The sequence below is a fragment of the Triturus cristatus genome, chromosome 3_2 (assembly GCF_964204655.1).
Source record: "Triturus cristatus chromosome 3_2, aTriCri1.1, whole genome shotgun sequence".
In the NCBI taxonomy this organism is placed as follows: Eukaryota; Metazoa; Chordata; class Amphibia; order Caudata; family Salamandridae; genus Triturus; species Triturus cristatus.
The window spans coordinates 1,009,731,867-1,009,757,508 of record NC_140584.1 but is presented as its reverse complement, the minus strand read 5'-3'; positions in this window follow the sequence as shown (position 1 = coordinate 1,009,757,508).

The window sequence follows — 25,642 nt, the reverse complement described above, 5'->3', positions numbered from 1 at the left end:
ATTTTTGTGATAGGCAATTAGAGCATTTTTGAAGACGACTTTATCATTTTGATTGTGTGAGAGGCGCCAGGTCCGCTCCAACTTTCTGCAACGGGATTTCTCTGTTTTCAGAGTAGGAGTGTACCATGGAGCTTGCACGCGTTTAAGAGGGTTCAGTTGAGATTTAGATGGAGCTAATTGTTTAATAGCTGCTTCGAGGTTGGCATTCAAAGCTGTTACATGGTCATTAATATCATCTAACTCATTGAAACATGGCGGGTTAAAAAGGTCCTGAAAAGATTGAGGAGTAACTCTGCGCCACTGTCTAAAGACTCTGGGGAGTCTGTTTTCATGTCCTCCTAACTCCTGTTTGCTTAAAATTGAGAAGTCCACCAAATAATGGTCAGACCACTCAAGAGGGGTCGTCGCATTGTAGCGGATGTCCGAGGAGTTGGTTAAAATAAGGTCGAGCATATGCCCGGCCTGGTGAGTGATATTTGTATATTACCGAAGATTATTGCAAAGGCTTATAAAACAATAGGCCGCAATAGTTTGGGAGTTAAGCCTTTTACTCAAACGCAAACACAATCTCAAAACACAACAGAAAGCTCAGTCTGATAAAGACGGGTGTCCAGTCTTTCCTAAAAAGAACTTAAAAAATAAAAAACAGGGGCAGCAACAACAGAAACAGGGTTCGCGTGCTGGTTCACTGACACCTGACACTTCTGAGCGTACTTATGACTTGCGCGACCGCGCGAAAATTAATACTCCTGATAGATTTCAAGTCCCAGATCAGCGTTCTCCTCGTTCTTCACAGGACACATCTGGCTCTCAAAGTCGGTGGTGGTGATTGCCAGGATCGTGGCAAGAGTCATCCTGTGCCACAGGGACGTGATCAGCCTCGTCAGTTTGACGGCAAGGGGAAACAAGAGGAGCTACCAAGCTTCCGTACCCCGTTTCAAAAGAAAAAGGTTGCCGCTTTGCCAGCGAGATATGCCTCAGACGGTGAGAACTCGATTGCTGGATTGGACTTGGGCGGTGACTCTGCTCGACAGCGCATCGGAAGTTAGCATAGTGCGGGAGGCACTGCGGCCTTGTCTGAAGGCGACAGCAACTGAAACTTTCATTACAGTAGAGACAGATGACACCCGGGTTGCCCCCCCGGATAGGCTGTATAACATAGTTTTTCGAATTGAAGGTGACATTGAGCCTGTAATCACAGGGATTTTTTGGGAGAATCTGACCGCTTCCTATGACATTTTGTTAGCAGAGGCAGATTCGCCCCCACCTTTTGTACTGTCCGCATCAAGGGGGAAGTACGTGATACTTCCGAGTTTTTCGCGTTACACCCCCAAGGAGCAAGCAGAGGCTTTTGCAGCGTGTACCATAATCAAGTGGGCTCGGATAAAGATTCTCCACCACATGAGATTCCATTGTGGTCTATGCCTCAACCTCAACCCCAATATCCCATCTGCAGAAAGCCAAAGGTCACATTTCTGATGTTCTAACTGAATTTGAGTATCAAGGAGTGATTGAGACATGTGTGTCACCGATGAATAATCCTCTTTTTACAGTGTCTAAACCTGATGGGTCTTATCGCATAGTTTTAAATTACTGGCATTTGGACTCTCATTGTCGTACTTTTGCGGTACAGAATACCCAGAGCTCTGCCCTTGTGGACAGTATTGTTCGTAAAAAATATAAAACAACACTTGACATTTTCAATAGCTTTTACAGTCATAACCTGTCCCCTCAATGCAGTCAATGGATCACATTCACGGCCCGTGGAAAACAGAAACAATTTTGGCATTTAGCTATGGGGTATTAGATTAGCCCTGGGGTTTTCACCGTGCGTGTTGTCTTTGTTAGACAGCATAGACCCAGATGCATACTCGTATATTGATGATGTTTATCTCACATACGACGAATTATGGCCGCACCTATGCCTTGTTGACCGCATCATCCTTGAGTTTGTGGACTACGGGGGGGGGGGGTTCGAGTTTATGCGTGCCCACTGAATAAATAATGAGGCTCGGGGGGGGTTCGAGTTTATGCGTGCCGCGTTGCAGAGTCACTGAATAAGTAATGTAGGCAAAAATGAGCAGTTCAGGAGTGGTGCGGGCGGGGGGGGTTCGAGTTTATGCGTGCCGCGTTTCAATTGTAGACGCGTTGCAATTGCTTGCGTTTTTAACGATAGCGATGTAATTGTGCATGCGCATTAGTAGCATGCGATGTAAAAGCATGCGGTGTCAAGCCTACCGCGATGTAAAATCCGCGTTGCGATGGCAGCGCGTGAAAACGGAATCGTTGTAATGGGTGTTTCCCAATCACACATCGCTTGCTATGCAGTGCTTTATTTCGGCTATGAGCTCAATAATGAAGGTTTGGGCTTGTCACCCGACTTTCTGGAGAAATGCGCACGCTTGCAATCTCCAACTACCCTGAAAAAACTTCAGTCTTTGCTGGGATCTTTAAATTTCGGGAGGTCTTACATTCCAGAGTATGCCCAACGTATCAAGCCTCCCTATGCTTTGATTAACCCTGGGCGTAGTCCGCATAGTCGCGCTTCGCGAAGCCACGCGAAGATTTTCTTGCACTACGCGAGCTACGCGTAGCTTCGCGAGCTTGCGTAGTTGCTTGTGGTGCCCGTTCACGATGCCTTTTCTTGTTCTGGAGCGCGGTGAGCGTGTTCGGGGAGCTGTTTGCTGCTCGGGGGATAATATCTCGCGATCTTACCCATGCGGTCGCCAATGGGCGCGGCCTTATTTCCTGTTCCAGGTCGCGGATAGTGTGTTCGCGATGCACATGTCGTGTTCGGAAGCGCATTTTACTTGTTCGCGACGATTATTGCATCTTCGCAAGAAATATCGCGCAAACTTACCCACGCGGTCGCGAATGGGCGCGGCCATCTTGTTTTTCACTCTATGCTATGGTTCTGGGCCTACTTTTCTATCCTGCCTTAATCTTTGTAATCCTTTGTAATTAAAAAAAAAATCTGACTTTTTTCAGTTAGCATCTATCTCTCTATTTCCCTAAGTTTATATTTTGCATTTTATTTCTACTTTTACTGTGTTTTTTTTACTTTTATTACTTCTTTCTTACTTCTTCCCCCTAACTTTTTTTCCCCTTCTAACTTTTCTTTTCCGCCTCCCACCCACCCCAGAACCATGGCCAAGGGCACATCTAATGCAAAGGGCGAGGGACCTGCGGACAAGAGCCGCCTGCCTTGCGGCAAAATGCGTCCTGCAGGGGTGCAGGCCCGGCAACTTATTGGGGAGGCGGAGGTGGTCGCACTTGTTTTTTCATTCAGCGCCACCTCCCCTTGACCTTGGCAGCAGGCGGCAGACCCGGCTCCGGGTACGCTACCCAGGAGCGTCACCGTTGGTGGGCGAAGGTGCGCCTGGCAGTGTTCCGGTGCTCAGGGGTCCGGCGCACCCGTAATCAGCTGGCCCACCGGTGGTCCAACATCCTGGAAATGGAGCAGGACCTGTTGGACCTGCTAGGTGTCGAGGTCGTTGGGCTTGGTGAGTAACTTATTGTGTATAAATTAAATTTTTGACGAATAACAAGATTACTGCTGTGTGCTAAGCGTTGCTGGTAAATTACGTTCCAAAAATCAAAATCTTCTGTGATTGTAGGACCCAGGTGCTCGGTGCTACTCTTACTTGTTTGCAACTTTGCGCTAGCTTGTGCTGATTATGTAAGAGTTTATTTTAAAGAACTGAAGTTAGGTAATGCGATTTGCTAGAGAGACTCTTCCATTGTCCTACTGTGAAATAGTGGTGGATGGATATTGGATACTAGGTTTAGTTAGTATTAGTTAATAATTGTTTTACGCGGTCTGCGTGACGCCTCCTCTGTCACTGAGTGCTGCTTACCCCAGTCCTCCGTAGAACCTTTCGTACTTTGATTAGTGAGTGGTAGGCTTAGCATGGTCAGTCAGTAGCAGAACTAGATCAGAATCATGCAACCAACCCACAATTTGTTGTATGTATGCACACATTTATGCATGTGTCCTCCATCTCATCTATGCATTTGATGGCTAAAAAAAGTGGAAATGCAGACTTAGTGAACAATTGGCCCGTCTGGAATATGTGGTGTAGGTCAGGTGGTACTTACTAGGCTCCGTTAGTATTTGTAATCAGAATGATTATGGAACACTGGAGTGTTCATAAATAAGTAGATGATCCGTGAATCCAGCAAGCAGCCAGTCGATCCATCTGATTAGATAGATCAATTTTATTGCAATTGTTGTTTCCTAAAATGTTTTTTGACTTATTTTTCCAAATGATTTATTATTATTTGTTTCACAGCACCCCTTAATGTTTGTCTCTTTCTTTATTATATTTTACATGATCATCAGCACCACCCAGGGGCAAAAAGACTGGGTCGGAGTCGGCGGGAGAACCACAGGACCGCTCCTCTACCGAGACTCCTGCTGCTGGCCCCAGTAATTCCTCCAGTGGTTATATTAACAGTTATATTTCACTAACTTTTACTGCATTTTTTTTTTCTGAACTATAAATTATGGTTCCACTTTCTAATTCTATTTTTTACAAAAGATTCTTTGACCTTGACTATCTGTTTCCAAGTTCTGTTTATCCCTGCCTCTAACTAAGTTCCTTCTAACTGCCTCTGCTATGACTCTCTGTACTACTACTACTAATATTATTCTGTCTGTAGCGAAGCTTGCACAGTTGCCCACTCTTTATTGAAGGTTTTCTTTGGAATAATAAAACTCTGATTGACCAATAGCTCTAGCCACTGTGTCCTGTCCTTTGGGTTGTCCTCTTCTAGTCTTCTCAATGTTGAGGCTTTGACAATTCCCACAAACAAAATGCCCAACCAGATATTTGACTAGTATTTTGGATTGGATAGTACATGATACTACTACTGTTGTAGTGATTCTGCAGAGCCACATACAGAACTATGCACAACAAAATAGGATGTTGGTGATGGGAGGTTGGACCTTACTGATCACACCTCAGTCCGAAGAACCCACGATCCCCTGACCGACTAGCTATAGTGTCTCACATTAGGGTCCCACTCCCGACCCCCCCCCACGAAGAAGATACACAATGATGATGACTGAGACAGACAACCCAGAACATAACACCATTTTGCTCACTCACTTGTGTAAGTCCACCCCACCACACCAAATACCACCGAGTCTCTGTGTAAGTTCAAAAGGTTTATTTGAAACAAGTAACAAGCTCTGTACGTCGTTATATGAAATTTAATTTACTACAGCCATCGTCAATAAGCTAGCAAAAAGCATAAGATTAAAACAGTAAACATTTACAAGTACATGACAACAAGAACAAGACAACAGATCTGTTTAATTCTGGGAGACCCCTCACCGTAGAACGTAGAAATACTGGTTACATCATGCATCATAAGCTCTGTAAATCTCTGGTTTGTAGAAGGGAATCTTCCACCTATTATATGAGAAAAATGCTGCGCGTTAGCCGTTAGATAGTATACAAGCATTTCGCAGTCATGTCAAAAAGTGTAACATGTGTGTGATGGCTAAGCAATACGGACTAACCAAACTCAATAACAAAGTGGCTTGTTTTTCGACCTCTTCAATTGTACGCAACCATCATGTGGCCTCAAAGGCGTCTACTGCACATGCCAATAAGCTGCCAGGTATAATTAAATATGCGCAAAAAGAGTAGTAGTCAACATGAATGATGAATCTAAAATGGTTACACATGGCTCAGGCTAACTTTCAAAAGAGTAGAGAAGGACTAGATGACCCTAGGAACCATGGGGCATATGTATCAACATCTCCATTTGCGATTCTCAAATAGCGATTTTTAAAGAATCGCTATTTGAGAATTGCAAAACGGGATGTATTTAAAAAATCGCAAAATTGCGATTAGCAAATTGCGAAATCGCAATTAAGGAATACCTTCCCATTCATTTCTATGGGCCAGGAGACCCATAGGAATGAATGGGAAGTAATTCTCAAATTGCGATTCGCAATTTGCTAATCGCAATTTGAGAATAATTTCAAAGGTGCAAGGGTGTCATGATGACACCCTGATGCACCCCTGAAATTAGCATGTGTGTGCATATGGTGCACATACATGCCCTAAGGGCATGTATGTGCGCCACGTGGCACTTTGTAAAATTCCAAAAAGTGCATTTTTAACAGAAATCGCAAATTACCACCAACTAGAAGTTGGTGGTAATTTGCGATTTCTTAAGGATAATTCGCAATGCTGTGGTGCGTGTTACATATCATTTAAGAAATCGCATTTTGCGTTTTCTTAAATGCTTACGCAAATTTAAGAAATCACTAAATTAGCGATTCCTTAAATTTGCGATGAGAATTTGCCGCATACATCACGTTTTGCGAATTTTTAATCGCAAACGCTGTTTTTTGCGAATAGCAGCGTTTGCGATTAAAAATTCGGTTGATACATATGCCCCCATATCACTACTAGTGTCTGTCTACTGACTGTACTACTCTAGTGCTGATGTATGTTGTATTAACTTTTTTTTCCGTGTTCCAATTGAACACTAATAAAATAGGGGGGAGGTTTCCAGGCATCTAAAAATGTGTAATGTTTTTTCTAGTCACACTACCAACCACCAGTGCCGGCGGGGCCAGCAGCGATGGCAATACGGCCATCCCGGAGGGGGGGGGAGAACTGGCGGAACGTGCAGTAGTGACAGGGGGGAGCCAGCAGCAGTGGCTGGTGGTGGTAATATTCATTACTTCTTGTCATTACTACTAGATGGAAGTGTGTTCACTACTTCACTGTACTGTGTGACTTATTAAGTTGTAGTGAACATTATTGCTATTATGGCTATTACTTTTCCTGAGGCTTGAGCCGGGAGAGAGAGGGAGGCCATTTGTGGTAAAGACTCTGCGAGGGTTCTTAACTTGGCGCTCTCGTTCGGTGAATACACTGATTTTTGCTCCGCACCTCCCGAGACTTTTCAATTAAGTTTATTGTGTTTTTAAGAACTTTTAATTTTCTGCGCGTATGTTTTAAATAAAGTACTGTCAGCTTTAGTGGCACACTCTTCTCACCTTGGCGCGGGCTCCCGAGCCGAGCAGGCAGATACTGTGGTGCGGTGCTCACGGGTGGAGGCGGCCATCTTGAGGGGATTGCAGGGTGACAGTCTAGTGTGTGGATGCCGGCCTATTTAGAGCAACGCAGGCAAGCTTGTCTGCGCCCGTCCGCGCTCGGGTCACGCTCAGTGCCCAAACCCCTGGCTCAGAGTCACCAGGAGATCCTGTGAAATACACTTACTCCAGAGAGGCCTTACTGGGATTGAGAGGTGCGTTAAGGAATGCTGCCTGCGGGTGTTTGGTCGAGGACTCAAGGGATAGCCTACCTTTTGGGTCCTGCTTAAACTGTAGGACGTTGCTCCCCAAGCTTCTATTTGAACAGGTGAGGACTCAGAAGGTCCTCGATCGCCGGTCCGGAGCTTTGGTTGAGACGATTAACTGTATACTAATCAATGCCAGGTCCCTAGTAAAACACAGTACTGAATGCGACAATTTGTTGGAAGACAACGGTTTAAATCTTGCATTCATTACGGAAACCTGGACGGACGAAGCGTCCGGTCCTGATCTAGTTAAAGCCACCCCACCCGGGTTTCAATGCGAGGTTCTGAACAAGCCCAATAAGAAGGGAGGGGGTCTGGCTATTATCTATCATAACTCTATTCAGGGGACTTTTAAACCTTTAAATCTGCTCTCCTTTAATCTTAGCATAACACACCATCACTCTTTTAAGGGCACTTTAATATACAGGCCTCCCGGTCCTAGACTTTCTTTTCTCCCTTCTCTGGGGAACCTATTGGAAGAAGCCTTTTTGTGAGACTCTTACACCATTCTTGGAGATTTCAACTTTTACTTGAAACTCGCTAATGACCTGGAGACAGCTCGGTTAATGGATTTGATGGAAGCTGCAGAGCTCACACAGCATGTGATAGCACCCTCCCACCAAGCGGGCCACACCTTGGATGTTTTTTTTTCCAACTTTCCAGGTCTGTCCTTCGTGGGCCTTCTGCCTTTGGTTTGGTCGGATCACGCTGCGGCCCTGTTTAATCTCAACGTGAAGAGTCAAAAGCCTAACGGTAGTGATTCAATAGAACAGATTGAAACTAGAGCATGGAATAGGGTGGAGGCGGGGAGCCTGCTTAAGGTACTGACCTCTTCAGCAGCCCTTAGATCGGGTGGAACGGAGGAGGCAGCAGCCTCATATACGAGATGGCTTTTGCAGGCTTGCAAAGAACTAGCCCCACCTAAATCTATTATGCCTAAAAGAGTTGTCCCCTCGGCCCCCTGGTACTCTGAGGAGATAAAACTGCAAAAATACACTTGCAAACGATTGGAGCGTAACTGGAGGAAGGGCTATCTCGACAAAGAGAAGCAGATATACTAAGCAAGTTTGTATACTTATAAACAAACGGTATGGCTGGCAAAACAGAAATACTATGCAGCCCAAATAGAGTTAGCCAAAAACTCTTCTAAAGAGCTGTTTCACACTGTTTCCAAATTGACCACTCTTAGGCCAGCTACTATCCAGTCCAGCTCGGAGCTCTGCGAAGAGATCGCTGCGTTCTTTCAAACTAAGGTTACTAATATTTTTTCAAGCCTCTGTGATCCTATAAAGGATGCCTTGGCGTCAGTTACTGAAGCGGGAGACGTTGATTCTCCGCCAGAGACCTTGGAGGTTTTTAATTCACTAACCGTGCAGGACACGATGGAGCTCCTAACAGATGCAAAATCTGGTTCACCTCTGGACCCATGCCCTTTGAAAATTATTAAAATGGTCCCTCTCCCTATTGCTTGTTATCTCACCCCCATTTTTAACGGGATGTTTGAAGGCGGTCAGTTTCCGAAACAATGGAAGAAGGCCTCCATACTACCTCTGTTAAAAAAGCCCAGTTTGGACCCTCTTGATCCGAATACTTTTCGGCCTATTTCCCGCCTGCCTCTCTCTGCCAAGCTGGTTGAAAAGGTAATGAACAGACAACTCAGTGGGCCCGATTCACAGAACTAACTTAAGACAAAATTCTAAACTTACTACCATTTCGAAACTTTTAGGACTCCTAAACTGAGAAAAATCCTAATTTTAAGACTTTCGGTATTCACAGAAGGAATTTAGGAGTCCTAAAGTTAGGACTACTAACTTCTGTGAATACCGAAGTGAGTAAGTGTTTTCTGTGAATACCAAAATGAGTAAGTGCCTTCTGTGAATACGAAAATGGTAGTAAGTTTAGGATTTTGTCTTAAGTTAGTTCTGTGAATCGGGCCCAGTGACTTTCTAAAGAAAACCCATAAGCTTGATCCATCCCAATACGGCTTCAGGGAAGGTCATAGCACTGAGTCTGCTTTGATTAAAGCGATGGGAGAAATCAGATCAGCAGTAGATCAGGGAGGCAGGGCAGCCCTGATCCTTTTAGACCTTTCAGCCGCATTCGATACGGTCCATCAAGGGCTATTGATGGAACGTTTAAGGAAATGCGGGGTTCAAGGGAAAGCCTGGGAGTAACTTAACTCATTTCTCTCTGACAGTCAGATAGTCGCACTTGGCAAATTTCATTCACAACCCTTCTCCTTACCATGTGGCGTCCCGCAGGGGTCATCGCTTAGCCCGACCCTCTTTAATGTGTACGTTGCTACCCTGGCGCCTATCATTAGTCGCTACGGGTTTGGGATCACCGCGTATGCAGACGACACACAAATTGTGGTATCTCTACTGCCAGGTAGGGAGAAGGGGTTGGATCTTCATTTCCAGTCATGTATGACGGAAGTAGGTCGATGGATGGCAGGTAATTGCCTGAGGTTGAACTTTGATAAAACCGAGGTGATGTTGTTTGGAAACAACCCTAACTTTTGGACACCCTCCTGGTGGCCGCCTTCACTGGGGTCTCTCCCTACCCCAGTTGAGAAGGTCAAATATTTGGGGATCCTGTTAGATGGAAAACTATCTATGGCTGCCCAGGTCAAGGCGGTAGCTTCTAAAACAGGGTACATCCTAAGAACATTGAAAAAAATCCTGATTCTGCTGCCGCTAGACTGCCGTAAAACTGTGGTCACCGCCTTGGTCTTATCTAGGTTGGACTACTGTAATAGCCTTTATTTAAATTTACAGCAAAATCTGTTGCACAAGCTTCAGATGCTCCAAAATGTTGCGGCTAGACTTCTTACAGGTACCCCCAAATTTGCTCCTATCTCTAATGTGATAAAAAAAACTGCACGGGCTCCCGGTTGGGAACAGGGTTCAGTTTAAAGCTCTTTGCTTGGTTTTTAAAGCGTTACATGGAGAGGGGCCGGACCATCTTAAAAGACAATTTCAATGGTACTCCCCATCGCGCCTGCTCCGATCATCAGAAGCTAAATTGATAGCAGCCCCCTCTATAAAAAAAGCCCGATGGGGCGGGCGCAGTTTCTCTTTCGGCGCCGCCAAATTGTGGAATAAATTGCCTTTTCACTTGAGAAACGCCAACAATCTGCTAAGCTTCAGAAAGGCCTTGAAGACTTGGCTTTTTGCGAACTAATTCTCGCTGCCCTGGCCCTATCCTGGAAGAAGTAGTCAGCGCCAGTACACCTATTTGGTAATCGTGCGCTTTATAAATCACCTTAATAATAAATAATAACATTATACAACGGTTGAAGAAGACACCCTTTACTTAGCATTAGCAGCGTGAGTTGAGTAACCAATGGCCTCTTCTATTTGACTCCAAATCAGCTGTGAAGGTTTTATGGAGAAGACAAACTCAGATCAGATGACCTTGATGGATGTGTTGAACAAAGAGGGAAAGAAGGGTGGAAGGACGGGCGAGATAAATAATATGACTGACTGGCAGAGAAGGATATGTTGGAAGCATGCATAGCTGGCTGATAGTAATCAGATCAGATGCATGGGTTGTTGAAGGATGGGTGGAAGGTGAAAGAGGATGCTTGCCTGGGTGGGCGACACAGTATGGGTGGATAGTACTAGATAGCAAGAATCAGCGGTGTTTGGTTCAAACTCAAAGCCAAGGCAAGCAAGGAAGGAGCGGACGCATGGGTGGTTGTTGGTGAAACCAACTAAGGTTTGTTAAGAGATATATAAAAAAGAAGGATAGACGATTACTTGAAAGGATGTATGCGTGGATGTACTATCATCAATAGAGAGCATAGCTGGAGAGTGTCACTGGATTGTCTTACTTTGAAGAAAATGTCAAAGAAACTGCGCCAGAGTAGCAAAGCGGAGGGGAAGTAGTATTTTCAGAATACAGTAGGCTCGCAGTAGTTTGCAAGCACGTCATATATATATATATATCGCCAGTAGGTAGTTATAGTTAGGACCACGTTTCCATAGGAAATCCGCAACATTCTATTTGGAATAACTTTGGCGCCGGTCGACGAATCCTCGCGAAATTTTCAAAATAGGTGGGGCGCTATGCTCCGCTCCTACCCTGAAAGTCTCGGGGAGATTCGTCAAGCGGGGGCTGAGAAAAAAGGGGGTCCCAAAACACGTTTTTCCCATGCATTTTTCCATAGGACCTTTAGACACAGCTACAGCCCGAATGGCTGAACAGAGTTACTTGAAATTTGGCAGAGAGGTAGTCCTCGGGTCAAGGAAGTGCCTTTTGTAGGTCTGGTGTAAATCTGTTCAGTAGTTCCTGAGAAAATAGCATTTAAATCAATATATATATCTGAGCCAGCTTACGGTGCGCTTACCGTGCGCTTACGGTAAGCTTACCGTACGCGTACGGTGACGTGCGCAAGCGCGATTCTGATTGGCTGTTAGATCTTAGTAAACATTCGAATCGGTCGAAACCAGGAAGTGTCGGCCGCCATTTTCTCTCTCGCACTCTGAGGGGAGTTGAGGAAAAACAAAGTCCGAAAACAGTAAAAGCGGCTTGATAGACAGCTCCCAACCACCCAGTCATTGTTATGGTGTCCCCAAAGAACCCAAAAGGCAAAAAATGTAAATTTTTTTATTTTCAAAAAATCGCCGATTACGCTTACCGTACGTGTACGGTAAAAAAAATTAAAATAAATAACTATATCCACGTTTTCCACACCCCGTGTGCAAAAGGAGCCCGAAGAGCACCTTTTGTGCATGGCATATGGCATCTAAAGACAATCTGTAGTTAACCATTAACAACGATGTGCCTAATACGGCCTCGTGCGTACATGGCCCATTTAGCGTAACGTGGGCACGCGGTGCGTGTAGCGCACCGCGTGCCCACCGCGCTAACCGGCGCTAACCGGCACTAACTGCATAAAGTGGGCGCGCGGAGCACCGCGTGCTCACTGTGCGCGCACGGTGCGCGAAGCGCACCGTGCGCGCACGGAACGAACTGCGTAAAGTGGGCGCGCACGCCACGAACGGCGTAAAGTAACTTAGCATTTAAAAAACCGTACAAATTCACTGAAAAAACCATAGGTTTCACACACGTTATAGTTAGGAATTAGCATTTAAAAAACCTTGCAAATTCACTGAAAAAACCATAGGTTTCACACAAGTTATAGTTAGCGGACATTTTACTGATAAAAAACCATTGAAATTCCCCCGTTATAGTTAGTGCAGGCAACTATAACTCACGCGACCGCAATCCTCTGCTGATGACATATGTGTCTTTATGAAAAAAAAATATTTGTAATATATGTATAGCTAAAATTTAATGGAAGAAGACATGGGCAAATAAGTGTCTAAATACAGTATTAGCATCAGCAGAGGATTGCGGTCGCGTGAGTTATAGTTGCCTGCACTAACTATAACGGGGGAATTTCAATGGTTTTTTATCAGTAAAATGTCCGCTAACTATAACTTGTGTGAAACCTATGGTTTTTTCAGTGAATATATATATATATATACACATATATATAGATATATATATATTATCAAGCCGAAGCGCCTTCCTCAGACTCCGAGTGTTGTGGCCGGAATCCTCAGGATCGTACGTTGCTCTATAGGGGTCCACCTCTCGACACCCCCACGGTCTGAGATATAATGACAGACTCCATGGAGTGGTCCAGCGGGGCAAGGAAAGGATGGGGACAGCAGGGAGGGAGACCTGTGAAGACAGAAGGAGACAGCAATCGGTAACTCCCTGCCTATCTTCCTTCCTACTCAACCCTGCTCCACCCCAACGCTAAGGATAAGAAAGGTACCTGTAAAGGAAGAAAACACTCAGCGTCGAATAGGGGACCCACAACACTTAAGGACGTACTCTCCACGATCTATAGTAAAAGAGGATGTAGTATTAGCTCGCACCCCTGTATGTTTCGCTAACCTCACAGTATCCTTTCGCCCGTAAGACCCTTACCCTGGAGATAAAGAATATGAAGAAGACAGGGGAGCGGAAGAGCCGACCTCCTGCTCACTCTCGGAACCCCTGCTGCATAATGTGAGAAAAGAAAACACACAGTATAATTCCGTAGGTCTTGATCATTCCATAATTAGGTATCAGGCACTTGTTATTCGGACACACATCTGCATTCATTCATGAGACAGTGGCTAGGTTCCATCACAGTGCCTTATGCCTTTTCAGAAACAGCAGCTTCAAAAACCACGAACTTCAGTAAGTTCGTGTACTTACTCGGGGAGCATTATAAGTCACAACCACCATAAGGGATAGGGTAAGACACACAAGAAATCGTAGCAGCGCAGTGTTTTAGTCAAGCAGCATCCAGCATGGTTGTAAACCGAGCACTGCAAACAAGGTTACAAATGGTGCCCTTCTTCCCCGCATGAACATCATCCACAGAGTTCACCAATGAGGGAAGAATGCACCCAAGAATATCGTTCTCAATAGAACTCCCGGTACCAGCCTTGATTGGTCCTTCGGGTTTTCTCAGCAGTTTGAACAAGTTAAGACTCGAGTCTATCAACCATAGACTCCTAGAGGAAACGTCACACAGAGACCCTCGATCCGAGTCTCATTCCGGACGGGGCGACAAAAGGCTGCCCCCTTGACTCACCACCAGTAACCAAGCTGAGCAAGACTGCAGAGAAATTAGCGTGGTGTACAATGCACCCTTACCAGCCTCCGCGACGTCCAGCGCAGCTCTCAGCAAAGAGTAAGCGGCACTCGCTCGGTGCCCCGGAACCTCTTTGTGCTCGCCGTGCGCGTACGTCCTGACATCACCGCCGTCAGGGTTTCGCCAAGGCTCATGGGATTAGTAGTTCTTCCCGGCACCGTGCACTCGAGCGCGGTTTGGCAGGGTTCCTTGGGCTCCCTTCGTGTGGGCTTTGACACCGAGGACCACTCCCTACCTATGTTAATGTTTTTTCGATTGGGTCAGCCAGCCTGCAAAGGGTGGCCTATCTGTTAGTTACACAATCAATGAAAGCAAAGTACCCTATGCAGTAGCGGTCGGTGGTGGGAGTGCTTACGGGTGGTGACATGGGGTGGGGAAGGGTGGGTGGCAAGTAAACTATGTATTACGGCCAAATACAGGTAAGTAAACATAAAAATAAATAAAATGATTTTCATTGTGCGCACTGCACCGCCAAATGCCTTGCAGTGCGTGCAACGAAATTTGTTTTATTTATTTATATGTATTGTTCAATTACCTGTGATTTTCCGTAATCCATAGTTTACTACCCCCACCCTGCACCTTCCCACATCACAGCCCGGCAGCACTCCCACCACTGACCGCTACTGACCTGATGTCGTATTACCATCTATAATATAAGCAATGGTCATTGGATCCGATAAATAATCAGCCTTTTTGTAGTACCCAGGGCAGGGTGAAAGTGAAATTGATCATTTGCCCTCATGTAACAGAGTATGGCAAGTGCCACCGGCCGTAATACAAAAATATGAGCTTCCCCACCTGCAGACAGTAGTAGTAAATAAAACTAACGTGAGTCTGCATCATGGGACTCATATCTGTTTCTCTTGAGTGCAAGCTTAGCTGACTGAGCTGGCATGCCGGCTACAACAAGGTTATGTAATTGCGCTAAACTAGAGATAAGAACAACACAACTGGTGTGTACCGGAGTACATAGTACGAGTATAATGTCAGAAACTCCCACAAATGTTAGAGTCCGAGGAAGTAGGAGTATAGATACTTACCACCAAATCACAAATGTTATATACTGTGCTTGCTAGTGATACTGTGACACTATGTGTTGAATGAATTTTGTGTTTCTGTTTTGCTATGAGTATTGGTTACAACATGTTCTTTCTTGATACAGATACTCCTTCCTCACCTAATCCAACGAGGAAGGAGTTGGCAGCTAGGGCCTGGCGCCGTAAACTGGAGGCCATTTGCGATGAATATCGCCGGCTGGTGGCTCAGGCGGAGGAGGAGGAGGAGGAGGAGGCGGCTGCAGCTGCAGCCTCCTCCAATGCCCCAGGCCCCAGTCAGGCCCTGCCTCCAGTTTTACGGCGCCGTGGTCCGGCAACCGCCCGCCGCCCGCCGCCGTGCTTGTAACTGCAGGGCATTTCGCCACCAGCTGCTCCGCCGGATGGCCCGCTTGGAGGAGTACCTAGAGGACCGTGTAAAAATCCTGGTGGATAAACACCTGAAGGCCCGCCGACTATAGGACCTTGTCATTTGCCCCTTTTTAATTTCTTTTGTTGGTGGGTGGGTTTTGGGCGTTGGGGTTTCACTTACGAACATTTGGGACTTTCACTTTCGTTTTGGACATTGGTTGGGGTTAGGGAGAGGGGTGGGTTAGGTCAGAGTGGGATAGTTTATTTTTGTTAGGGTAAATTACATTTTATATTATTTACTTAAACATACGATGTTAATGTTTTGTGGTGGGTTACTGTTTTCCGAATTCAATTTAAGTCACATGGTTTGTTACTTTGTTTCCTTGCTGCTGCATGCCCACAGCCAGTGTTTGATTTAAAAGATCTGCCGATTTTGTAACACACAAACAGATAGATGCGGTACCCCTCACTGAGTTATTTTTAATTGTCATACTAGTACTGTCAGTCTCTCCTTCTAGTCCATTATACCTCCCACCAAACGTATCTTACCTGTGATTGATGATGATGAAGTTCGGCACACTGATGGCTGCATGGTTGGTTTCCCAAATGAATGGAGAAAATGCCATTATTGTGGTGGTAGTAGTAGACACTGGCAATAGCATTTGAAAAAAGAAAGAGAAAGTCACTTGACTGAGACAGACTGTGGGAGGAGTAGTAGAACAAAGTAAAGTACAGCATGGGTGGGCAAGCAGAAGAAGATCCTTGCCCTGCCTTAGTTGAAATTAAATTAGTGTTGCTTTCACCACATCTGCCCCAGCAAGCGTGTGATCAATTGTTGGTGTACATATAATGTAGTCACATCACACCTCAATATAAATCACACAGCCCAGGGGAAGAGGGTTACAGATTGATGAATGGATGGGAAGGGTTTTTTTGGGAAAGGTTTGACAAAGAAAAACAGACAGTATGCATGGACACAACAAAAGTAAAACACAATCTTGTAAGACGACCATGATCCATTATAAAAGAAATCTATAAAGTGAGATAAAGGAAATGCATGCATGCTGATGAAGAGAACTTGATGGTTAATGATAATGAGTTGTACTTACTAACTACTACTACACAATTAGACAGTACAGGGCAGAAATTATTAATATGAAATTTGCCTTGCCTGTCTGCCGCCCTCAGACCGAACCAATTACATGATGTACCGGCTTACTTTTATTTTTCAAGCTAGCAAAGGAAATGAAAAAATAGTTGTAGGGATAATTACCTAACAAACCACAACACACAGTCGTAATGATTGAAGAGAAAAAATGAATCAAATAAATTTAAAGATGAATGATACTAAAGTTACTGTATTATCCTGGTCCAAATGTGGAGTTGCATCATTCTAGTCAATCCTCTTGGTCCTCCCTTCCATGGACACTCCGCACATCAATCTTGGGTACCACTGCCTGCCTGATGCGGATTGGAATGGTAAGTGTGAGTTGTTTCTCTCACTCTAGCACTGGTTAAAGGCCGGCCTGTAAGTGTAGATTGAAAAACAAAAAGGGTATTGAAAAATAACTGAATTAAAAAAAATAAACTCAATTACAGTGGAGTGCAAGAAGAGAAGACAAGACTCTTGAGAGAACACTTTCAGACTGAGGCGGCTTGGATAGGATACATAGTGTCTACTCTACAGCATTAAGCTACAACAACAATGGGACAGGAGCCAGCACAGCCACAGAACAGGCCAACCATGGCACAGGCCAGGCACCCTACCCCCATTTACCTTAAATTTCGACTGAGCCAGACAAAAGGCATATGCACTGCAGCAACCTAGCATTTTCCAAATGAAGTGACTAAATCAATGTGCCACTGTCCCTCATACCACTACACTCTACTCCAGTCCACACCACTACATGGACATGTAGCCTAGGTCTGCTGTGGTTCTTGTTGAAACTGTTTACCTTTTAAGGCAGTCCATGAAACACAGTTATTCCATCAATTATCTCCGATCCAACTGACTGACTGTGTGCAAAGATAGTATGCTCAGCATCATGACCGTGTGGTTCTCCAACACCAACTCAGTCTGTAGTCACTGATTAAGTTTGTAATATATTCCATATTACAAAATTGCAACGGATATTGGCCGGCACCTGCAGTGGTAGGAGTACAATATGGTTATTAAAAAACAAGGAAACATTGACTGTCACCTGAGTCCCTTTTACTTTGTAGATCAACTAGTATAGTTCGACTTCATGCACATTCACTCGTAGTCAGCAAGCATCCAATGCAATGCATGCCATCATTCAAAATAATCACTCATTACCTGTCTTGCTGTCAGATCAGATGCCTGCCTAGCCTTCTGACAGTCAGTGATGAGTTTCTTAAGGCTTGGAAACAAAACAGAATATAGCTGTAGTCACGTTTCACTTCTTATGGAGGGACTGTTAGAGGCAACATGTATTGTACTATTCTCCATCTCCATCCAATGTCTGGCTTGCTTGAAATGTATTTAGGGAGAGTAATGAAGATGGAGCAGGACTCTGAGGAGTGGAGTGGACAGTTATGCACAGACGTGCAACTCCAATAGGGAAATAAAAAGAGGAGACTGTTGATGGATTTGTTGTGATTAGATTTGAACCAGAAAAACAGATACACACACAAATAAAGGAAGGAAGAACAATTTGAAAGCCTAGTTGTCAGGGAAGAGGAGCTCGTCCTCAAACTCTGGTGGTTCGGACAGAAGTACGTCATGTAAGAACCCACTACTTATGTCATCGAAGTCGCTCTCCTCTTCCTGCTGTGATTCACGTATTTTGTACTCCGGTGGTATAAAGTGCTGATTCATTTTGATCATGGTTAACCTCTCAACGCTTTTGGGCGAGAGACTGGTCCTTTTCACAGTAACAATGGCACCAGCAGCACTGAAAACACGCTCTGAAGAGACACTTGCAACAGGGCAAGCCACATACTTTATCGCCAGCCTTCTGAGCACTGGCCATTGGCTTCTTTTCCCATACCAATACACCAATGGGCTTTGCTCCATGAAGACCTCTGTTGTGTCATCTAGATAGGCCTGAACCATCCGCTCAATGTTCAGGGGTGCTCCGATTTGCTTGGCCTCTTTTGCCTTCACATCATGAATGGACGTACAAAACCCTTGCCGTAGAAACCAATCACCTGCCGTTTTTTTAAATGTGGCTGATGATCCTGTTGGTGCTGTTGTTGATGTTATTGCTGGCAGTGTTGTTGACTGCTGGGAGGCAAACGCACTGCTCTCGGTCTCTGAAGTAGGATTTGACTCTGGGTGCCCTGTAGTACTTTTTCTGCCCTGGGGTGGCGGGCCTCTAATTAAGATCCGTTCGTTTTTAAAGTCAGTGGCTTCCTCAGCTATCAAAGTTTTGTACTTGGCAACATCCACTTCTGAAAAAGGAATTACTTCATTACTGCTCAGCAATAATTTGTAACGTGGATCCAAAATTGAGGCAGTAATGTAATGTCGATGTGACGCAATGTTATTTTGAATCCTTGTATTGTCAGATTAGCGAGCAGCTAAGGTGTCCGCCAAATAATATGCGTCTACTTTGTCATCCACACCTGCGTACATTTCTGACACCTCCTTCAGCTCTTGCTCTAGCATGTACAACAATGGGATAGCTTGGCCCATAGTATAGTCCTCCCTGCTGACTTCACGTGTGAAGACCTCAGAAGGAAGTAGCATCTCTGTCAGGCTTTTAACGAGGTCCCATTGGGCCATCTCAACGGTCATGCCTTTCACAGTAGGATCTCCTGACCTTTTCATGACATAAGCATTGAGTGGTATGTACTGCTCAAATAGACGCTCAAGCATGTAATAAGTTGAGTTCCAACGTGTTGGCACCTCCTGGATGAGTGCTTTGACTAGCATTTTATGCTCACGTTGAATGATCCTCAGCTGCTTCCGGGTTTTAAAAGAATGGTTGAAATGTGAGCATATTCTTCTGCAGGTGGTCAGTAAGTTGCTGACTTTGCTTTCATTTTTCAGAAAGTCTTGAACAACAATGTTAATGCAGTGTGCCAAACACGGGACCCTGAAATAGCCACCATCTTTCATGGCCCTAACTACATTACTGCCATTGTCCGTGGCAACAAAACCAATGTTAAGCCCTCTTGGTCGCAGCCACTCAAACACCTTGCTGTTAAACTCATCCAAAATGTTTGCAGCAGTATGAGATTTTTCCATAGCAAACATGGCTACAGTTGCATGTTTGTGAGTGTCTTTAAAAATCTCAGCGGTGTCAACAACACCTTCAGATATCTTATCTTTAACACCCGAAAAAGAGACCCAGTGTGCAGTGATGCACATGTAATCAGTGGCTTGGCAACTGGTCCACATGTCTGTTGTCAGGTGGATACTCTGAACAGCACTCTGTTTTAAGGCTTTTCCAAGCAATTCCAGCACGTCGTGATGTAGTGCTGGAACAGCAACTCTTGCGAAATAGTAGCGGCTGGGAACCTTCCATTTTGGGCAGATGGTGGTCACAAGTTCAAGAAAACCCACCCCTTCAACAAAAGAAAAAGGGAGAAGGTCCAGTGCTAATATTTTAGCAAGCTTCGCAACGTGCTATTGGGTGGTTGCATTCATACTGCCCCTCCGGCCTACTAAACATGCTAAGAATGGTAGGCTGCGTGGTATTCCTTCCTGTGCTCAACGTCGCACTTTTTTTAAAAGCAGTACTCCTTGGTGTCTGAGGCTGACTCTTACTCTTGTGCCACTGAGATGTTGCTGAGGATGTGGGCGTTACCACTGCAGTGAGGGGACAGCGCTACTTTGTGTACCACTACCACAGAGAATGTCTCCCTCTTCTTCTTCTTCCTGTTCCACCGTGAGCTGACTTTCTACTCGTTTATCCCCAACAGCAATGGTTCCAGTTTTTATGCGACAAAGGTGCTCCTCCCACTGGATTGCGTGGTGTTTTTTCAGATGGGTCATTTGGCCTCCAGTACCATAGTTTGTACCAAGCTTACCACGGCTAACAGAGGTATGAGAAACAGAGCATATAGCAATGTTCTCCTCCTTTCCGCTAACCGTAAAGAAGTCCCACACTGGGGAGCTTAACTTTTGTCTCCTGCTGGAGGTGCCACTTCCAATGCCGGATGAACTGGAGGGTGTGTGTTGAATTTGACTCTGTGCAGTACCACTACCTACTTCTGCTGAGGTGGTACTTGTGCTGGATGTAGGACAATGCCGGCCCTTTGCTAATGTAAATATGGAAGCTGGAGGTCGTGTTGGTGTTACCTGTGTTGGAGGTATGCGTGCTGCATCCATCACAGCCATTTTGGATAGCGTAAAAATGTTGGTCTCCATCACCTCAGGCCAGGGAGTGATGTCTGTGATGACTGGCTCATCACCATCATCATCCTGCTCTTCTACATCAACCTCCATAAGTGTAAGGCTTTCTGGAACCTTCCTGTTCCCATGCCTGCTCTTGTGACGTGTCTCCCTCTCAGACTCAGTTTGTGGCTTCCAAGTGGCATCTAGATCATCAGAAGGGGGGCTTAGCGAAGAACTTGATGTAATAACCCTCCTTTTACTTGCTGGGGATTTGGAAGACAATGGAACTTCCGAAGGAGTGGCTTCCTCTTCTTCCTCTGCATGAGGCTCAATTTCCTGAACTGCCCCTACTTCGGGAGGAACTACAGCTACTATTGCGGGCGGTGGTTGCGGCTGTTGTTGTTGACCACTTATCTGCTGTGTTCCCTCCTGCGTTGATTGTGTACTACTTTGAGATAGCGATAAGTTTAGTTCAGGCTCAGCATTACTGCTTTCCACCATTAGGCTGGCTACATCTTCCAGACTCATCTGCTTGGGCCTGGGTTGGTGGGTTGGGCACACTGATGCGGAGGTGCTGACCCCAGCTTGGCCCCCGGACACCGCTGCTGCAGGCGTCATTTTTGGTGTCCCAAAAATGGTTTTGGGAGGCACAACAGACTTAAGTGACACTTCCTTCTTCTTTTGTTCCTTCTTCTCCATGGCAACTTTCTTGGTACCGGAGGACCTGCTACCTGCTTTCTTTGGGGGCATCTTCTTCAGATGTCATAACAGCACTCAGTTGTACAAGTTGCAGAGATGGCTGGTCAGGTCACTCACACGTCACGTCACGTCGTGTACAGCAGCAGGACGTCGGTCTGGCACCACAACGGTCGATGATGATGACACACCTCCTCCGTCTTTTTTGCACCTAAAAGCAAAAAAGCCAGAAGAACATTAGTCAAAAGATCAATAATATAATATATAACTTCTTAGTGTGTGGTGGGTGGTCACAATTGTTACATTTTATTAAGTCAGTGAACAACAACAGTATAGCCATTTATGAGACTTACAAGGCCAGGGCTCCTGGTGTACTTGTACTGTACTGTGTACACTCAGGAAGAATAAGAATAGCAAAGAACAAAAGCATAAATGTAGTGTAGGCTGTTTGCCCTAAATAAAAATTTGTGCATCTTATGGGATGGATGAAGCATCAGGGAGCAACAACAACAAACATATACACATGAAAACTAAAGGCATTTATTTACAACACACAAAAAGTGAAATGTACCCCAGAAAAAAAGTAAAGCCCACATTTTACAATTCAATCCAAAGCCATACATGATGTTGAAATTTAACGCACAACACAAAAACGTTGTTTAACTTCCATGCACCCGTGATAATAGATGAGTAGTACCCCTGGGCCTACTGTCTGACTAGGCCACAAGCTTGGAGGCCTATGGAAAAAGCACAGTGGCTGGTCCAACAAAATGGCCGCCACCACATGGCCAGGCCACTCACAAAAACAAGAAAAGGTCAGGAATACAAGAGAGACAATGCAGGCGTATTGCAAAAGCACAATGCCTGCCTCCACAAAATGGCCACCACCCACATGCTCAGGCCACCCACCACAATAATAACAAAAAAGTGATTACAAAGGACAGGAACAGGAAGTTGTAGTCTCTGTGGAACTTACTTCCTCTCCTAAAAATATATTTTTTTAAAATAAAAGTGACTCCGTGCTCCAAAACTACAGCAGAATGACAACCTGATGAGTTTTTTTTAGCAAAATGTACAAAATCAGCGTTTTCGAGAAGGTTTCATGTTGCTCGCGAGATATTGTTTGCCAGATTGCAAATTCTGCGTGTTCGGCATCGCGAACTGTACAAAAAGTCGTTATCGCGTGCGCGAACACGCATATTGAGAGTGCGAAAAGGACAAAAACTGTAAGTCTGCGTTGTCACGCTGTGCAGAGTTACCAAAAGTACGCGAGCTGGATCCCTAGGGTTACCTACTGGCTGAAAAGCCCTATTTATTTAACACACACCCAAAAACTGCAATTCCACCCCAAAAAACACCTTTTGCAATTCAATCCAAAACCATCCATGGTGTAAAAATTCAACAGACAACACAAACTGTTTTTATGCACCCATGATTTAAGCATGACTACCTCTGGGACTACTACTGGCAGACAAGGCCACAAGCTTGGAACAGAATGGCAAAAGCAAGCACACTGCTTGGATGGCTCCACAAAATGGCCGCTACCCACCCACAACAACAAGAAATGGAAGACAGACAATGTAAGCCTATGGCAAAAGCACAATTCCTGCCATCACAAAATGGCCGCCACACACATGGCCAGGACACAACAACAAGCATAAGCCAAGGGGAACAAAGAAAAGAAATGCAGGCCTTTATGGACTATGTTATGTTATGTTACAGCGTTCTTTTATAGCGCACGGCTACTCGAAAAGAGTGTCCCGGCGCTTTCCACCTGCATCTCAGAATAAAAATAACACAACACAGCAAAAGAATGAGAAAAAGAACTGAAACTGAAGCAATAAGAACAGCCTAAAGATTAAAAAGCCAGGTCTTCAGGCTCTTCCTGAACTGGAACAAATTGACAGTGCTGCGCAGCGAAAGAGGAAGCGAGTTCCACAGCTGTGGGGCTTTGCAGCTGAAAGAGCGCCCTCCCGTGCGGGCCTTCCTCACCCGAGGGACCACCGCTTTGTAAAGGGATTCCGAGCGCAAGGAGCGGACTGGTCGATAGAAGGCTAGTCTCCGCCGCAGGTATCCAGCCCCTGATCCAAACAGGGCTTTGTGCATCAGAGTCAGGGATTTAAACTGGATCCGCTTCCGGACAGGCAGCCAATGTAGCGCCTGAAGCAGCCCGGAAGCTCGGGCTCGTCTACGCAGGCCAAAGATAGCCCGGGCGGCAGAGTTCTGTACCACCTGTAGGCGCTGAACTAGGTAATCAGGGAGGCCAAGGAAGAGGGCATTAGCATAATCAAGCCTCGAACCGACGAGAGCCTGCACAGTAATACGCCTGTGCTCCTCAGACAGCAGGGGCAGGAATTTACGGAGCATTTTCAAAATTCCATAACAGGTGCCAGCCAGACCCAGAATGTGTGTTCGCAGCGATAGCTGGTTGTCCAGCTTGACACCCAGGTTTTTAGCCACCAAGGAAGACTGTGCAGGAGGGCTCATGTCGGACGGCCACCAATGCTGCCACTCCGGATCGACACCGCAACCAAAAAACAGAACCTCGGACTTGCTCGAGTTGGCCCTTAGACTGTTCCGTTGGAACCAGTCAAAGACCAATGTAAGACAGTCCCGAATTCTCCCTCCATCAAACTCCTGGTCTTTCCCGCATGTGAAGAGGAGTTGCGTGTCGTCGGCGTAAGAGATGATCTGGGCCCCATATGCTTCCACCAAGGCCGCCAAAGGGGACATAAAGATGTTAAACAACGTGGGGCTCAACACAGATCCCTGTGGAACCCCAACTCCCAATGGCGGCATCTCGGCAGAGCTCTGGGAAACCCAGACCGTCTGGCGGCGGCCTTCAAGGAAGGATGTAAACCACCTGAGCGCCGTCCCCCTAAGGCCGATGTCATAAAGCCTCGCTAAGAGCGCCCTGTGGGGGACGGTGTCGAAGGCCGCCGATGGATCTAACATGACCAGCATCGCCCTCCCGCCGACATCAAGAGTCTCCCTGATGATCTCAGTGACCTCTAGCAATGCCGTTTCCGTACTAAAATTAGGACGGAAACCGGATTGAGATGGATGGAGCAGATTGTTAGCTTCCAGAAAGCGCGACAGGACACCGTGGACGTGTTTTTCCGTGATCTTCGTGAGGGCCGGAAGAAGTGAAATTGGCCTATAATTGGCCAGAACCTCGACGTCGAGACCCGGTTTCTTTAGGAGGGGGATCACCATCGCTCTCTTCCAAGAGCTGGGGACCCTCCCCTCCCTCAGCGAGGCGTTGAGGATGGGATTAACCAGCGGATTCACCACCTCCGCCATCCCAGCCAAAAATTTGGCGGGGCAGGGGTCAAGTGGCGAGCCAGATTTCAAATTGGCCAACAGCTGCCTGGACACATCGCTGGAAACAGCAGGAAAATCAGACAGCACCGCCGTCGGTGTGTGCGGAAATCCGCACCCAGCCCCGGTGACGCCGCTTCCATCCTCCGGTCCTTCCACAAAGGAGGCCTGAATCGCCTTGATCTTATTAGTGAAGAAGCCGGCCAGATCACCTGCCCACGTATCTGAAGAAACTAGAGGGGGCGATTGGGAACTAGGGGTCGTGAACTCCTTCACAATGGTGAAGATCTCCTTACAGGAGTTCGCGGATGCCTCGATCCTCCTAGCCAAATAGTCCCTCTTAGCTCCCAGAATGTCCCGATGGTAGGCCTTCACCACCGCCTTGTAGGCGAGTTTAGCCTCCCCATCATACAAACGTCGCCAGGCCCTCTCGGCCACCTTACATTGGCTGCGAGCCACACGAAGAGCCTCCGTAAACCATGGTGCAGATTGCCGTGCCACCGTGGATCGGAGGGCTACCTTGGGGGCCAGATCGTCCAGCCTATCAATGAGCCACCGCTGCAGAGCCTCAGTGTCGCTATCCAGATCGCCCGAAAGATGGCATGGGTGATCCAGAAGCGCCTGTTCCAGCATGTCAGGTGTCACTCTGTGCAGCGCTCTCGAGGTCGGTCTAGACAAGACTGAGGCACTGTTATCCGGCCGCGCACTCTCCAGCACCGAAAATCTGATCAGCCTGTGATCGGACCAGAGCACCGGCAGGGTGTCAACCTCCGTAAGAGGGACAGATGAAAACACCTGATCCAGGGTATGCCCCTTCTCATGGGTTGGCCCCGACACGAATGGTAACAATCCCAGTGGAGATGTAATATCCAACAGTTTGACCGCATCCGAGTCATCCGCTACGTCAAGGTGGAGGTTGAAATCACCAGC